Below are 17126 nucleotides of genomic sequence, written 5' to 3' on the forward strand. Positions count from 1 at the left end.
GTAGCCATGGATGACAATCACACAGAACAATGAGGCATTAGCAATTCCGCACTAGGTAACTATATGTAATTATGCCTGCAAGGCAAGTGGAATGTGTAATGGAAAGGACTTTGCAACATTGAAAGCATTGAGCTCCCCTTTTGAAAAGGGTGGCAGAGGTACAAGAATACAGAATATACTAAAACAATCCTTCTCGACTATAAGCGTCCCATATATTGAGTTGAGGGAGGAAGGTTAAAATAGCTTCCCTCCATTGGAAACTAAGGCAATTGCTCTAAAATAAGACACCTCATTCTAGCCTCAAACACACCAATTTCTTCTGATGACATATTGCTAGCACAAGTATCTAAAGTAGGATGGTCAGCCTTGCAGACAGTCAACATCTTTGATAAGCTATCATGATGCCCGTAGCTTCAACCATATCGCTTCAGACTTGACAAATATTATTAATGCAGAAGACCACACTAAAAGGTGCTGAGAGCCGTCCGATGCTATGAGCTTCAATAAGGAAAAGCAAAATGACAAATTGGGAGTTTGACTTACCATGTAAATTGGTAAATCAAGCCAAAAGCTGCTGAACTTTTTTTTTTGGGTTGTCAGCAACTCCGAGAAAGTTTCTTCTGCAGCACTCCCTCTGCTGGTCATTCAATATATTCTGCAAATGGGAAAGTCCACTGTTAGTCTATTAATAAAACTTGAATATTTCCAAAGTAATACAACACAACAACAAACACATTTTGATAAAGAGTTAATAATCAGTACTGTGGCGGCTGTAATATTGTAAAATCCCACAGCTCAAAAAGAATTCAAATCTCAATTGTTTTTCAACCTATCATACATCTCCCAATCCTAAGACTCATTTGCTACCGCTCTCTACACAACTCTACTACCTATATTAGAATGTAAATACAAAAAGACCTCATTGCTAGCCAAGTGACCGCATAATCTGCTCACTTGAATTGTTTTAGGCTATGGTGCGCCTATAACTATTAAGTGATCCGATACGTTTATGGAGGAAGGTTTATGCTGCAGTTACTGGTAATGATAAAAACTATGAACAACAGATTCTACCATCTTCCTTCTTGCACATCCGTATCAGTTAACATATAGAGAACCTGAGAATATTATTATCACCCATACCTTGAACAAATAAATACATCTCAAATAATGCCTGTGTATCTTCCATTCCCCCATCATTGCCTTCAGCTGGGAGTCTTGATTAGCCTGCTACCCATTTAAGTAACATGATGAATGTATCCTATTTTTCCCTCAAGTCAGATGACATCCTGCTGTAGCTTTATGATGTCAGGGCACATCTTGATGAGTAGCCATGGATGACAATCACACAGAACAACGAGGCATTAGCAATTCCGCACTAGGTAACTATATGTAATTATGACTGCAAGGCAAGTGGAATGTGTAATGGAAAGGACTTTGCAACATTGAAAGCATTGAGCTCCCCTTTTGAAAAGGGTGGCAGAGGTACAAGAATACAGAATATACTAAAACAATCCTTCTCGACTATAAGCGTCCCATATATTGAGTTGAGGGAGGAAGGTTAAAATAGCTTCCCTCCATTGGAAACTAAGGCAATTGCTCTAAAATAAGACACCTCATTCTAGCCTCAAACACACCAATTTCCTCTGATGACATATTGCTAGCACAAGTATCTAAAGTAGGATGGTCAGCCTTGCAGACAGTCAACATCTTTGATAAGCTATCATGATGCCCGTAGCTTCAACCATATCGCTTCAGACTTGACAAATATTATTAATGCAGAAGACCACACTAAAAGGTGATGAGAGCCGTCCGATGCTATGAGCTTCAATAAGGAAAAGCAAAATGACAAATTGGGAGTTTGACTTACCATGTAAATTGGTAAATCAAGCCAAAAGCTGCTGAACTTTTTTTTTTGGGTTGTCAGCAACTCCGAGAAAGTTTCTTCTGCAGCACTCCCTCTGCTGGTCATTCAATATATTCTGCAAATGGGAAAGTCCACTGTTAGTCTATTAATAAAACTTGAATATTTCCAAAGTAATACAACACAACAACAAACACATTTTGATAAAGAGTTAATAATCAGTACTGTGGCGGCTGTAATATTGTAAAATCCCACAGCTCAAAAAGAATTCAAATCTCAATTGTTTTTCAACCTATCATACATCTCCCAATCCTAAGACTCATTTGCTACCGCTCTCTACACAACTCTACTACCTATATTAGAATGTAAATACAAAAAGACCTCATTGCGAGCCAAGTGACAGCATAATCTGCTCACTTGAATTGTTTTAGGCTATGGTACGCCTATAACTATTAAGTGATTCGATACGTTTATGGAGGAAGGTTTATGCTGCAGTTACTGGTAATGATAAAAACTATTAACAACAGATTCTACCATCTTCCTTCTTGCACATCCGTATCAGTTAACATATAGAGAACCTGAGAATATTATTATCACCCATACCTTGAACAAATAAATACATCTCAAATAATGCCTGTGTATCTTCCATTCCCCCATCATTGCCTTCAGCTGGGAGTCTTGATTAGCCTGCTACCCATTTCAGTAACATGATGAATGTATCCTATTTTTCCCTCAAGTCAGATGACATCCTGCTGTAGCTTTATGATGTCAGGGCACATCTTGATGAGTAGCCATGGATGACAATCACACAGAACAATGAGGCATTAGCAATTCCGCACTAGGTAACTATATGTAATTATGCCTGCAAGGCAAGTGGAATGTGTAATGGAAAGGACTTTGCAACATTGAAAGCATTGAGCTCCCCTTTTGAAAAGGGTGGCAGAGGTACAAGAATACAGAATATACTAAAACAATCCTTCTCGACTATAAGCGTCCCATATATTGAGTTGAGGGAGGAAGGTTAAAATAGCTTCCCTCCATTGGAAACTAAGGCAATTGCTCTAAAATAAGACACCTCATTCTAGCCTCAAACACACCAATTTCTTCTGATGACATATTGCTAGCACAAGTATCTAAAGTAGGATGGTCAGCCTTGCAGACAGTCAACATCTTTGATAAGCTATCATGATGCCCGTAGCTTCAACCATATCGCTTCAGACTTGACAAATATTATTAATGCAGAAGACCACACTAAAAGGTGCTGAGAGCCGTCAGATGCTATGAACTTTATTAAGGAAAAGCAAAATGATAAATTGGGAGTTTGACTTACCATGTAAATTGGTAAATCAAGCCAAAAGCTGCTGAACTTTTTTTTTTGGGTTGTCAGCAACTCCGAGAAAGTTTCTTCTGCAGCACTCCCTCTGCTGGTCATTCAATATATTCTGCAAATGGGAAAGTCCACTGTTAGTCTATTAATAAAACTTGAATATTTCCAAAGTAATACAACACAACAACAAACACATTTTGATAAAGAGTTAATAATCAGTACTGTGGCGGCTGTAATATTGTAAAATCCCACAGCTCAAAAAGAATTCAAATCTCAATTGGTTTTCAACCTATCATACGTCTCCCAATCCTAAGACTCATTTGCTACCGCTCTCTACACAACTCTACTACCTATATTAGAATGTAAATACAAAAAGACCTCATTGCTAGCCAAGTGACAGCATAATCTGCTCACTTGAATTGTTTTAGGCTATGGTACGCCTATAACTATTAAGTGATCCGATACGTTTATGGAGGAAGGTTTATGCTGCAGTTACTGGTAATGATAAAAACTATGAACAACAGATTCTACCATCTTCATTCTTGCACATCCCTATCAGTTAACATATAGAGAACCTGAGAATATTATTATCACCCATACCTTGAACAAATAAATACATCTCAAATAATGCCTGTGTATCTTCCATTCCCCCATCATTGCCTTCAGCTGGGAGTCTTGATTAGCCTGCTACCCATTTAAGTAACATGATGAATGTATCCTATTTTTCCCTCAAGTCAGATGACATCCTGCTGTAGCTTTATGATGTCAGGGCACATCTTGATGAGTAGCCATGGATGACAATCACACAGAACAACGAGGCATTAGCAATTCCGCACTAGGTAACTATATGTAATTATGACTGCAAGGCAAGTGGAATGTGTAATGGAAAGGACTTTGCAACATTGAAAGCATTGAGCTCCCCTTTTGAAAAGGGTGGCAGAGGTACAAGAATACAGAATATACTAAAACAATCCTTCTCGACTATAAGCGTCCCATATATTGAGTTGAGGGAGGAAGGTTAAAATAGCTTCCCTCCATTGGAAACTAAGGCAATTGCTCTAAAATAAGACACCTCATTCTAGCCTCAAACACACCAATTTCCTCTGATGACATATTGCTAGCACAAGTATCTAAAGTAGGATGGTCAGCCTTGCAGACAGTCAACATCTTTGATAAGCTATCATGATGCCCGTAGCTTCAACCATATCGCTTCAGACTTGACAAATATTATTAATGCAGAAGACCACACTAAAAGGTGATGAGAGCCGTCCGATGCTATGAGCTTCAATAAGGAAAAGCAAAATGACAAATTGGGAGTTTGACTTACCATGTAAATTGGTAAATCAAGCCAAAAGCTGCTGAACTTTTTTTTTTGGGTTGTCAGCAACTCCGAGAAAGTTTCTTCTGCAGCACTCCCTCTGCTGGTCATTCAATATATTCTGCAAATGGGAAAGTCCACTGTTAGTCTATTAATAAAACTTGAATATTTCCAAAGTAATACAACACAACAACAAACACATTTTGATAAAGAGTTAATAATCAGTACTGTGGCGGCTGTAATATTGTAAAATCCCACAGCTCAAAAAGAATTCAAATCTCAATTGTTTTTCAACCTATCATACATCTCCCAATCCTAAGACTCATTTGCTACCGCTCTCTACACAACTCTACTACCTATATTAGAATGTAAATACAAAAAGACCTCATTGCGAGCCAAGTGACAGCATAATCTGCTCACTTGAATTGTTTTAGGCTATGGTACGCCTATAACTATTAAGTGATTCGATACGTTTATGGAGGAAGGTTTATGCTGCAGTTACTGGTAATGATAAAAACTATTAACAACAGATTCTACCATCTTCCTTCTTGCACATCCGTATCAGTTAACATATAGAGAACCTGAGAATATTATTATCACCCATACCTTGAACAAATAAATACATCTCAAATAATGCCTGTGTATCTTCCATTCCCCCATCATTGCCTTCAGCTGGGAGTCTTGATTAGCCTGCTACCCATTTCAGTAACATGATGAATGTATCCTATTTTTCCCTCAAGTCAGATGACATCCTGCTGTAGCTTTATGATGTCAGGGCACATCTTGATGAGTAGCCATGGATGACAATCACACAGAACAATGAGGCATTAGCAATTCCGCACTAGGTAACTATATGTAATTATGCCTGCAAGGCAAGTGGAATGTGTAATGGAAAGGACTTTGCAACATTGAAAGCATTGAGCTCCCCTTTTGAAAAGGGTGGCAGAGGTACAAGAATACAGAATATACTAAAACAATCCTTCTCGACTATAAGCGTCCCATATATTGAGTTGAGGGAGGAAGGTTAAAATAGCTTCCCTCCATTGGAAACTAAGGCAATTGCTCTAAAATAAGACACCTCATTCTAGCCTCAAACACACCAATTTCTTCTGATGACATATTGCTAGCACAAGTATCTAAAGTAGGATGGTCAGCCTTGCAGACAGTCAACATCTTTGATAAGCTATCATGATGCCCGTAGCTTCAACCATATCGCTTCAGACTTGACAAATATTATTAATGCAGAAGACCACACTAAAAGGTGCTGAGAGCCGTCAGATGCTATGAACTTTATTAAGGAAAAGCAAAATGATAAATTGGGAGTTTGACTTACCATGTAAATTGGTAAATCAAGCCAAAAGCTGCTGAACTTTTTTTTTTGGGTTGTCAGCAACTCCGAGAAAGTTTCTTCTGCAGCACTCCCTCTGCTGGTCATTCAATATATTCTGCAAATGGGAAAGTCCACTGTTAGTCTATTAATAAAACTTGAATATTTCCAAAGTAATACAACACAACAACAAACACATTTTGATAAAGAGTTAATAATCAGTACTGTGGCGGCTGTAATATTGTAAAATCCCACAGCTCAAAAAGAATTCAAATCTCAATTGGTTTTCAACCTATCATACGTCTCCCAATCCTAAGACTCATTTGCTACCGCTCTCTACACAACTCTACTACCTATATTAGAATGTAAATACAAAAAGACCTCATTGCTAGCCAAGTGACAGCATAATCTGCTCACTTGAATTGTTTTAGGCTATGGTACGCCTATAACTATTAAGTGATCCGATACGTTTATGGAGGAAGGTTTATGCTGCAGTTACTGGTAATGATAAAAACTATGAACAACAGATTCTACCATCTTCATTCTTGCACATCCCTATCAGTTAACATATAGAGAACCTGAGAATATTATTATCACCCATACCTTGAACAAATAAATACATCTCAAATTATGCCTGTGTATCTTCCATTCCCCCATCATTGCCTTCAGCTGGGAGTCTTGATTAGCCTGCTACCCATTTCAGTAACATGATGAATGTATCCTATTTTTCCCTCAAGTCAGATGACATCCTGCTGTAGCTTTATGATGTCAGGGCACATCTTGATGAGTAGCCATGGATGACAATCACACAGAACAATGAGGCATTAGCAATTCCGCACTAGGTAAATATATGTAATTATGACGGCAAGGCAAGTGGAATGTGTAATGGGAAAGGACTCTGCAACATTGAAAGCATTGAGCTCCCCTTTTGAAAAGGGTGGCAGAGGTACAAGAATACAGAATATACTAAAACAACCCTTCTCGACTATAGGCGTCCCATATATAGAGTTGAGGGAGGAAGGTTAAAATAGCTTCCCTCCATGGGAAACTAAGGCAATTGCTCTAAAATAAGACACCTCATTCTAGACTAAAACACACCAATTTCCTCTGATGACATATTGCTAGCACAAGTATCTAAAGTAGGATTGTCAGCCTTGCAGACAGTCAACATCTTTGATAAGCTATCATGATGCCCGTAGCTTCAACCATATCGCTTCAGACTTGACAAATAATATTCATGCAGAAGACCACACTAAAAGGTGCTGAGAGCCGTCCGATGCTATGAGCTTCATTAAGGAAAAGCAAAATGATAAATTGAGAGTTTGACTTACCATGTAAATTGGTAAATCAAGCCGAAAGCTGCTGAACTTTTTTTTTTGGGTTGTCAGCAACTCCGAGAAAGTTTCTTCTGCAGCACTTCCTCTGCTGGTCATTCAATATATTCTGCAAATGGGAAAGTCCACTGTTAGTCTATTAATAGAACTTGAATATTTCTAAAGTAATACAACACAACAACAAACACATTTTGATAAAGAGTTAATAATCTGTACTATGGCGGCTGTAATATTGTAAAATCTCACAGCTCAAAAAGAATTCAAATCTCAATTGCTTTTCAACCTATCATACGTCTCCCAATCCTAAGACTCATTTGCTACCGCTCTCTACACAACTCTACTACCTATATTAGAAATTAAATACAAAAAGACCTCATTGCTAGCCAAGTGACAGCATAATCTGCTCACTTGAATTGTTTTAGGCTACGGTACGCCTATAACTATTAAGTGATCCGATACGTTTATGGAGGAAGGTTTATGCTGCAGTTACTGGTAATGATAAAAACTATGAACAACAGATTCTACCATCTTCATTCTTGCACATCCCTATCAGTTAACACATAGAGAACCTGAGAATATTATTATCACCCATACCTTGAACAAATAAACACATCTCAAATAATGCCTGTGTATCTTCCATTCCCCCATCATTGCCTTCAGCTGGGAGTCTTGATTAGCCTGCTACCCATTTCAGTAACATGATGAATGTATCCTATTTTTCCCTCAAGTAAGATGACATCCTGCTGTAGCTTTATGATGTCAGGGCACATCTTGATGAGTAGCCATGGATGACAATCACACAGAACAATGAGGCATTAGCAATTCCGCACTAGGTAACTACATGTAATTATGACTGCAAGGCAAGTGGAACGTGTAATGGGAAAGAACTCTGCAACATTGAAAGCATTGAGCTCCCCTTTTGAAAAGGGTGGCAGAGGTACAAGAATACAGAATATACTAAAGACAATCCTTCTCGACTATAAGCGTCCCATATATAGAGTTGAGGGAGGAAGGTTAAAATAGCTTCCCTCCATGGGAAACTAAGGCAATTGCTCTAAAATAAGACACCTCATTCTAGCCTCAAACACACCAATTTCCTCTGATGACATATTGCTAGCACAAGTATCTAAAGTACGATTGTCAGCCTTGCAGACAGTCAACATCTTTGATAAGCTATCATGATGCCCGTAGCTTCAACCATATCGCTTCAGACTTGACAAATAATATTCATGCAGAAGACCACACTAAAAGGTGCTGAGAGCCGTCCGATGCTATGAGCTTCATTAAGGAAAAGCAAAATGATACATTGAGAGTTTGACTTACCATGTAAATTGGTAAATCAAGCCAAAAGCTGCAGAACTTTTTTTTTTGGGTTGTCAGCAACTCCGAGAAAGTTTCTTCTGCAGCACTCCCTCTGCTGGTCATTCAATATATTCTGCAAATGGGAAAGTCCACTGTTAGTCTATTAATAGAACTTGAATATTTCTAAAGTAATACAACACAACAACAAACACATTTTGATAAAGAGTTAATAATCTGTACTATGGCGGCTGTAATATTGTAAAATCTCACAGCTCAAAAAGAATTCAAATCTCAATTGCTTTTCAACCTATCATACGTCTCCCAATCCTAAGACTCATTTGCTACCGCTCTCTACACAACTCTACTACCTATATTAGAATGTAAATACAAAAAGACCTCATTGCTAGCCAAGTGACAGCATAATCTGCTCACTTGAATTGTTTTAGGCTATGGTACGCCTATAACTATTAAGTGATCCGATACGTTTATGGAGGAAGGTTTATGCTGCAGTTACTGGTAATGATAAAAACTATGAACAACAGATTCTACCATCTTCATTCTTGCACATCCCTATCAGTTAACATATAGAGAACCTGAGAATATTATTATATCCCATACCTTGAACAAATAAATACTTCTCAAATTATGCCTGTGTATCTTCCATTCCCCCATCATTGCCTTCAGCTGGGAGTCTTGATTAGCCTGCTACCCATTTCAGTAACATGATGAATGTATCCTATTTTTCCCTCAAGTCAGATGACATCCTGCTGTAGCTTTATGATGTCAGGGCACATCTTGATGAGTAGCCATGGATGACAATCACACAGAACAATGAGGCATTAGCAATTCCGCACTAGGTAAATATATGTAATTATGACTGCAAGGCAAGTGGAATGTGTAATGGGAAAGGACTCTGCAACATTGAAAGCATTGAGCTCCCCTTTTGAAAAGGGTGGCAGAGGTACAAGAATACAGAATATACTAAAACAATCCTTCTCGACTATAGGCGTCCCATAAATAGAGTTGAGGGAGGAAGGTTAAAATAGCTTCCCTCCATGGGAAACTAAGGCAATTGCTCTAAAATAAGACACCTCATTCTAGCCTCAAACACACCAATTTCCTCTGATGACATATTGCTAGCACAAGTATCTAAAGTAGGATTGTCAGCCTTGCAGACAGTCAACATCTTTGATAAGCTATCATGATGCCCGTAGCTTCAACCATATCGCTTCAGACTTGACAAATAATATTCATGCAGAAGACCACACTAAAAGGTGCTGAGAGCCGTCCGATGCTATGAGCTTCATTAAGGAAAAACAAAATGATAAATTGAGAGTTTGACTTACCATGTAAATTGGTAAATCAAGCCGAAAGCTGCTGAACTTTTTTTTTTGGGTTGTCAGCAACTCCGAGAAAGTTTCTTCTGCAGCACTCCCTCTGCTGGTCATTCAATATATTCTGCAAATGGGAAAGTCCACTGTTAGTCTATTAATAGAACTTGAATATTTCCAAAGTAATACAACACAACAACAAACACATTTTGATAAAGAGTTAATAATCAGTACTATGGCGGCTGTAATATTGTAAAATCCCACAGCTCAAAAAGAATTCAAATCTCAATTGTTTTTCAACCTATCATACATCTCCCAATCCTAAGACTCATTTGCTACCGCTCTCTACACAACTCTACTACCTATATTAGAATGTAAATACAAAAAGACCTCATTGCTAGCCAAGTGACAGCATAATCTGCTCACTTGAATTGTTTTAGGCTATGGTACGCCTATAACTATTAAGTGATCCGATACGTTTATGGAGGAAGGTTTATGCTGCAGTTACTGGTAATGATAAAAACTATGAACAACAGATTCTACCATCTTCATTCTTGCACATCCCTATCAGTTAACATATAGACAACCTGAGAATATTATTATCACCCATACCTTGAACAAATAAATACATCTCAAATAATGCCTGTGTATCTTCCATTCCCCCATCATTGCCTTCAGCTGGGAGTCTTGATTAGCCTGCTACCCATTTCAGTAACATGATGAATGTATCCTATTTTTCCCTCAAGTCAGATGACATCCTGCTGTAGCTTTATGATGCCAGGGCACATCTTGATCAGTAGCCATGGATGACAATCACACAGAACAATGAGGCATTAGCAATTCCGCACTAGGTAAAGATATGTAATTATGACTGCAAGGCAAGTGGAATGTGTAATGGGAAAGGACTCTGCAACATTGAAAGCATTGAGCTCCCCTTTTGAAAAGGGTGGCAGAGGTACAAGAATACAGAATATACTAAAACAACCCTTCTCGACTATAGGCGTCCCATATATAGAGTTGAGGGAGGAAGGTTAAAATAGCTTCCCTCCATGGGAAACTTAGGCAATTGCTCTAAAATAAGACACCTCATTCTAGCCTCAAACACACCAATTTCCTCTGATGACATATTGCTAGCACAAGTATCTAAAGTAGGATTGTCAGCCTTGCAGACAGTCAACATCTTTGATAAGCTATCATGATGCCCGTAGCTTCAACCATATCGCTTCAGACTTGACAAATAATATTCATGCAGAAGACCACACTAAAAGGTGCTGAGAGCCGTCCGATGCTATGAGCTTCATTAAGGAAAAGCAAAATGATAAATTGAGAGTTTGACTTACCATGTAAATTGGTAAATCAAGCCGAAAGCTGCTGAACTTTTTTTTTTGGGTTGTCAGCAACTCCGAGAAAGTTTCTTCTGCAGCACTTCCTCTGCTGGTCATTCAATATATTCTGCAAATGGGAAAGTCCACTGTTAGTCTATTAATAGAACTTGAATATTTCCAAAGTAATACAACACAACAACAAACACATTTTGATAAAGAGTTAATAATCAGTACTATGGCGGCTGTAATATTGTAAAATCCCACAGCTCAAAAAGAATTCAAATCTCAATTGTTTTTCAACCTATCATACATCTCCCAATCCTAAGACTCATTTGCTACCGCTCTCTACACAACTCTACTACCTATATTAGAATGTAAATACAAAAAGACCTCATTGCTAGCCAAGTGACAGCATAATCTGCTCACTTGAATTGTTTTAGGCTATGGTACGCCTATAACTATTAAGTGATCCGATACGTTTATGGAGGAAGGTTTATGCTGCAGTTACTGGTAATGATAAAAACTATGAACAACAGATTCTACCATCTTCATTCTTGCACATCCCTATCAGTTAACATATAGACAACCTGAGAATATTATTATCACCCATACCTTGAACAAATAAATACATCTCAAATAATGCCTGTGTATCTTCCATTCCCCCATCATTGCCTTCAGCTGGGAGTCTTGATTAGCCTGCTACCCATTTCAGTAACATGATGAATGTATCCTATTTTTCCCTCAAGTCAGATGACATCCTGCTGTAGCTTTATGATGTCAGGGCACATCTTGATGAGTAGCCATGGATGACAATCACACAGAACAATGAGGCATTAGCAATTCCGCACTAGGTAAATATATGTAATTATGACTGCAAGGCAAGTGGAATGTGTAATGGGAAAGGACTCTGCAACATTGAAAGCATTGAGCTCCCCTTTTGAAAAGGGTGGCAGAGGTACAAGAATACAGAATATACTAAAACAATCCTTCTCGACTATAGGCGTCCCATATATAGAGTTGAGGGAGGAAGGTTAAAATAGCTTCCCTCCATGGCAAACTAAGGCAATTGCTCTAAAATAAGACACCTCATTCTAGCCTCAAACACACCAATTTCCTCTGATGACATATTGCTAGCACAAGTATCTAAAGTAGGATTGTCAGCCTTGCAGACAGTCAACATCTTTGATAAGCTATCATGATGCCCGTAGCTTCAACCATATCGCTTCAGACTTGACAAATAATATTCATGCAGAAGACCACACTAAAAGGTGCTGAGAGCCGTCCGATGCTATGAGCTTCATTAAGGAAAAGCAAAATGATAAATTGAGAGTTTGACTTACCATGTAAATTGGTAAATCAAGCCGAAAGCTGCTTTACTTTTTTTTTTGGGTTGTCAGCAACTCCGAGAAAGTTTCTTCTGCAGCACTCCCTCTGCTGGTCATTCAATATATTCTGCAAATGGGAAAGTCCACTGTTAGTCTATTAATAGAACTTGAATATTTCTAAAGTAATACAACACAACAACAAACACATTTTGATAAAGAGTTAATAATCTGTACTATGGCGGCTGTAATATTGTAAAATCTCACAGCTCAAAAAGAATTCAAATCTCAATTGCTTTTCAACCTATCATACGTCTCCCAATCCTAAGACTCATTTGCTACCGCTCTCTACACAACTCTACTACCTATATTAGAATGTAAATACAAAAAGACCTCATTGCTAGCCAAGTGACAGCATAATCTGCTCACTTGAATTGTTTTAGGCTATGGTACGCCTATAACTATTAAGTGATCCGATACGTTTATGGAGGAAGGTTTATGCTGCAGTTACTGGTAATGATAAAAACTATGAACAACAGATTCTACCATCTTCATTCTTGCACATCCCTATCAGTTAACATATAGAGAACCTGAGAATATTATTATCACCCATACCTTGAACAAATAAATACATCTCAAATTATGCCTGTGTATCTTCCATTCCCCCATCATTGCCTTCAGCTGGGAGTCTTGATTAGCCTGCTACCCATTTCAGTAACATGATGAATGTATCCTATTTTTCCCTCAAGTCAGATGACATCCTGCTGTAGCTTTATGATGTCAGGGCACATCTTGATGAGTAGCCATGGATGACAATCACACAGAACAATGAGGCATTAGCAATTCCGCACTAGGTAAATATATGTAATTATGACTGCAAGGCAAGTGGAATGTGTAATGGGAAAGGACTCTGCAACATTGAAAGCATTGAGCTCCCCTTTTGAAAAGGGTGGCAGAGGTACAAGAATACAGAATATACTAAAACAATCCTTCTCGACTATAGGCGTCCCATAAATAGAGTTGAGGGAGGAAGGTTAAAATAGCTTCCCTCCATGGGAAACTAAGGCAATTGCTCTAAAATAAGACACCTCATTCTAGCCTCAAACACACCAATTTCCTCTGATGACATATTGCTAGCACAAGTATCTAAAGTAGGATTGTCAGCCTTGCAGACAGTCAACATCTTTGATAAGCTATCATGATGCCCGTAGCTTCAACCATATCGCTTCAGACTTGACAAATAATATTCATGCAGAAGACCACACTAAAAGGTGCTGAGAGCCGTCCGATGCTATGAGCTTCATTAAGGAAAAGCAAAATGATAAATTGAGAGTTTGACTTACCATGTAAATTGGTAAATCAAGCCGAAAGCTGCTGAACTTTTTTTTTTGGGTTGTCAGCAACTCCGAGAAAGTTTCTTCTGCAGCACTCCCTCTGCTGGTCATTCAATATATTCTGCAAATGGGAAAGTCCACTGTTAGTCTATTAATAGAACTTGAATATTTCCAAAGTAATACAACACAACAACAAACACATTTTGATAAAGAGTTAATAATCAGTACTATGGCGGCTGTAATATTGTAAAATCCCACAGCTCAAAAAGAATTCAAATCTCAATTGTTTTTCAACCTATCATACATCTCCCAATCCTAAGACTCATTTGCTACCGCTCTCTACACAACTCTACTACCTATATTAGAATGTAAATACAAAAAGACCTCATTGCTAGCCAAGTGACAGCATAATCTGCTCACTTGAATTGTTTTAGGCTATGGTACGCCTATAACTATTAAGTGATCCGATACGTTTATGGAGGAAGGTTTATGCTGCAGTTACTGGTAATGATAAAAACTATGAACAACAGATTCTACCATCTTCATTCTTGCACATCCCTATCAGTTAACATATAGACAACCTGAGAATATTATTATCACCCATACCTTGAACAAATAAATACATCTCAAATAATGCCTGTGTATCTTCCATTCCCCCATCATTGCCTTCAGCTGGGAGTCTTGATTAGCCTGCTACCCATTTCAGTAACATGATGAATGTATCCTATTTTTCCCTCAAGTCAGATGACATCCTGCTGTAGCTTTATGATGCCAGGGCACATCTTGATCAGTAGCCATGGATGACAATCACACAGAACAATGAGGCATTAGCAATTCCGCACTAGGTAAAGATATGTAATTATGACTGCAAGGCAAGTGGAATGTGTAATGGGAAAGGACTCTGCAACATTGAAAGCATTGAGCTCCCCTTTTGAAAAGGGTGGCAGAGGTACAAGAATACAGAATATACTAAAACAACCCTTCTCGACTATAGGCGTCCCATATATAGAGTTGAGGGAGGAAGGTTAAAATAGCTTCCCTCCATGGGAAACTTAGGCAATTGCTCTAAAATAAGACACCTCATTCTAGCCTCAAACACACCAATTTCCTCTGATGACATATTGCTAGCACAAGTATCTAAAGTAGGATTGTCAGCCTTGCAGACAGTCAACATCTTTGATAAGCTATCATGATGCCCGTAGCTTCAACCATATCGCTTCAGACTTGACAAATAATATTCATGCAGAAGACCACACTAAAAGGTGCTGAGAGCCGTCCGATGCTATGAGCTTCATTAAGGAAAAGCAAAATGATAAATTGAGAGTTTGACTTACCATGTAAATTGGTAAATCAAGCCGAAAGCTGCTGAACTTTTTTTTTTGGGTTGTCAGCAACTCCGAGAAAGTTTCTTCTGCAGCACTTCCTCTGCTGGTCATTCAATATATTCTGCAAATGGGAAAGTCCACTGTTAGTCTATTAATAGAACTTGAATATTTCCAAAGTAATACAACACAACAACAAACACATTTTGATAAAGAGTTAATAATCAGTACTATGGCGGCTGTAATATTGTAAAATCCCACAGCTCAAAAAGAATTCAAATCTCAATTGTTTTTCAACCTATCATACATCTCCCAATCCTAAGACTCATTTGCTACCGCTCTCTACACAACTCTACTACCTATATTAGAATGTAAATACAAAAAGACCTCATTGCTAGCCAAGTGACAGCATAATCTGCTCACTTGAATTGTTTTAGGCTATGGTACGCCTATAACTATTAAGTGATCCGATACGTTTATGGAGGAAGGTTTATGCTGCAGTTACTGGTAATGATAAAAACTATGAACAACAGATTCTACCATCTTCATTCTTGCACATCCCTATCAGTTAACATATAGACAACCTGAGAATATTATTATCACCCATACCTTGAACAAATAAATACATCTCAAATAATGCCTGTGTATCTTCCATTCCCCCATCATTGCCTTCAGCTGGGAGTCTTGATTAGCCTGCTACCCATTTCAGTAACATGATGAATGTATCCTATTTTTCCCTCAAGTCAGATGACATCCTGCTGTAGCTTTATGATGTCAGGGCACATCTTGATGAGTAGCCATGGATGACAATCACACAGAACAATGAGGCATTAGCAATTCCGCACTAGGTAAATATATGTAATTATGACTGCAAGGCAAGTGGAATGTGTAATGGGAAAGGACTCTGCAACATTGAAAGCATTGAGCTCCCCTTTTGAAAAGGGTGGCAGAGGTACAAGAATACAGAATATACTAAAACAATCCTTCTCGACTATAGGCGTCCCATATATAGAGTTGAGGGAGGAAGGTTAAAATAGCTTCCCTCCATGGCAAACTAAGGCAATTGCTCTAAAATAAGACACCTCATTCTAGCCTCAAACACACCAATTTCCTCTGATGACATATTGCTAGCACAAGTATCTAAAGTAGGATTGTCAGCCTTGCAGACAGTCAACATCTTTGATAAGCTATCATGATGCCCGTAGCTTCAACCATATCGCTTCAGACTTGACAAATAATATTCATGCAGAAGACCACACTAAAAGGTGCTGAGAGCCGTCCGATGCTATGAGCTTCATTAAGGAAAAGCAAAATGATAAATTGAGAGTTTGACTTACCATGTAAATTGGTAAATCAAGCCGAAAGCTGCTTTACTTTTTTTTTTGGGTTGTCAGCAACTCCGAGAAAGTTTCTTCTGCAGCACTCCCTCTGCTGGTCATTCAATATATTCTGCAAATGGGAAAGTCCACTGATAGTCTATTAATAGAACTTGAATATTTCCAAAGTAATACAACACAACAACAAACACATTTTGATAAAGAGTTAATAATCAGTACTATGGCGGCTGTAATATTGTAAAATCCCACAGCTCAAAAAGAATTCAAATCTCAATTGTTTTTCAACCTATCATACATCTCCCAATCCTAAGACTCATTTGCTACCGCTCTCTACACAACTCTACTACCTATATTAGAATGTAAATACAAAAAGACCTCATTGCTAGCCAAGTGACAGCATAATCTGCTCACTTGAATTGTTTTAGGCTATGGTACGCCTATAACTATTAAGTGATCCGATACGTTTATGGAGGAAGGTTTATGCTGCAGTTACTGGTAATGATAAAAACTATGAACAACAGATTCTACCATCTTCATTCTTGCACATCCCTATCAGTTAACATATAGAGAACCTGAGAATATTATTATCACCCATACCTTGAACAAATAAATACATCTCAAATTATGCCTGTGTATCTTCCATTCCCCCATCATTGCCTTCAGCTGGGAGTCTTGATTAGCCTGCT

This window comes from Lissotriton vulgaris, chromosome 11 (assembly GCF_964263255.1).
Source record: "Lissotriton vulgaris chromosome 11, aLisVul1.2, whole genome shotgun sequence".
Taxonomy (NCBI): domain Eukaryota; kingdom Metazoa; phylum Chordata; class Amphibia; order Caudata; family Salamandridae; genus Lissotriton; species Lissotriton vulgaris.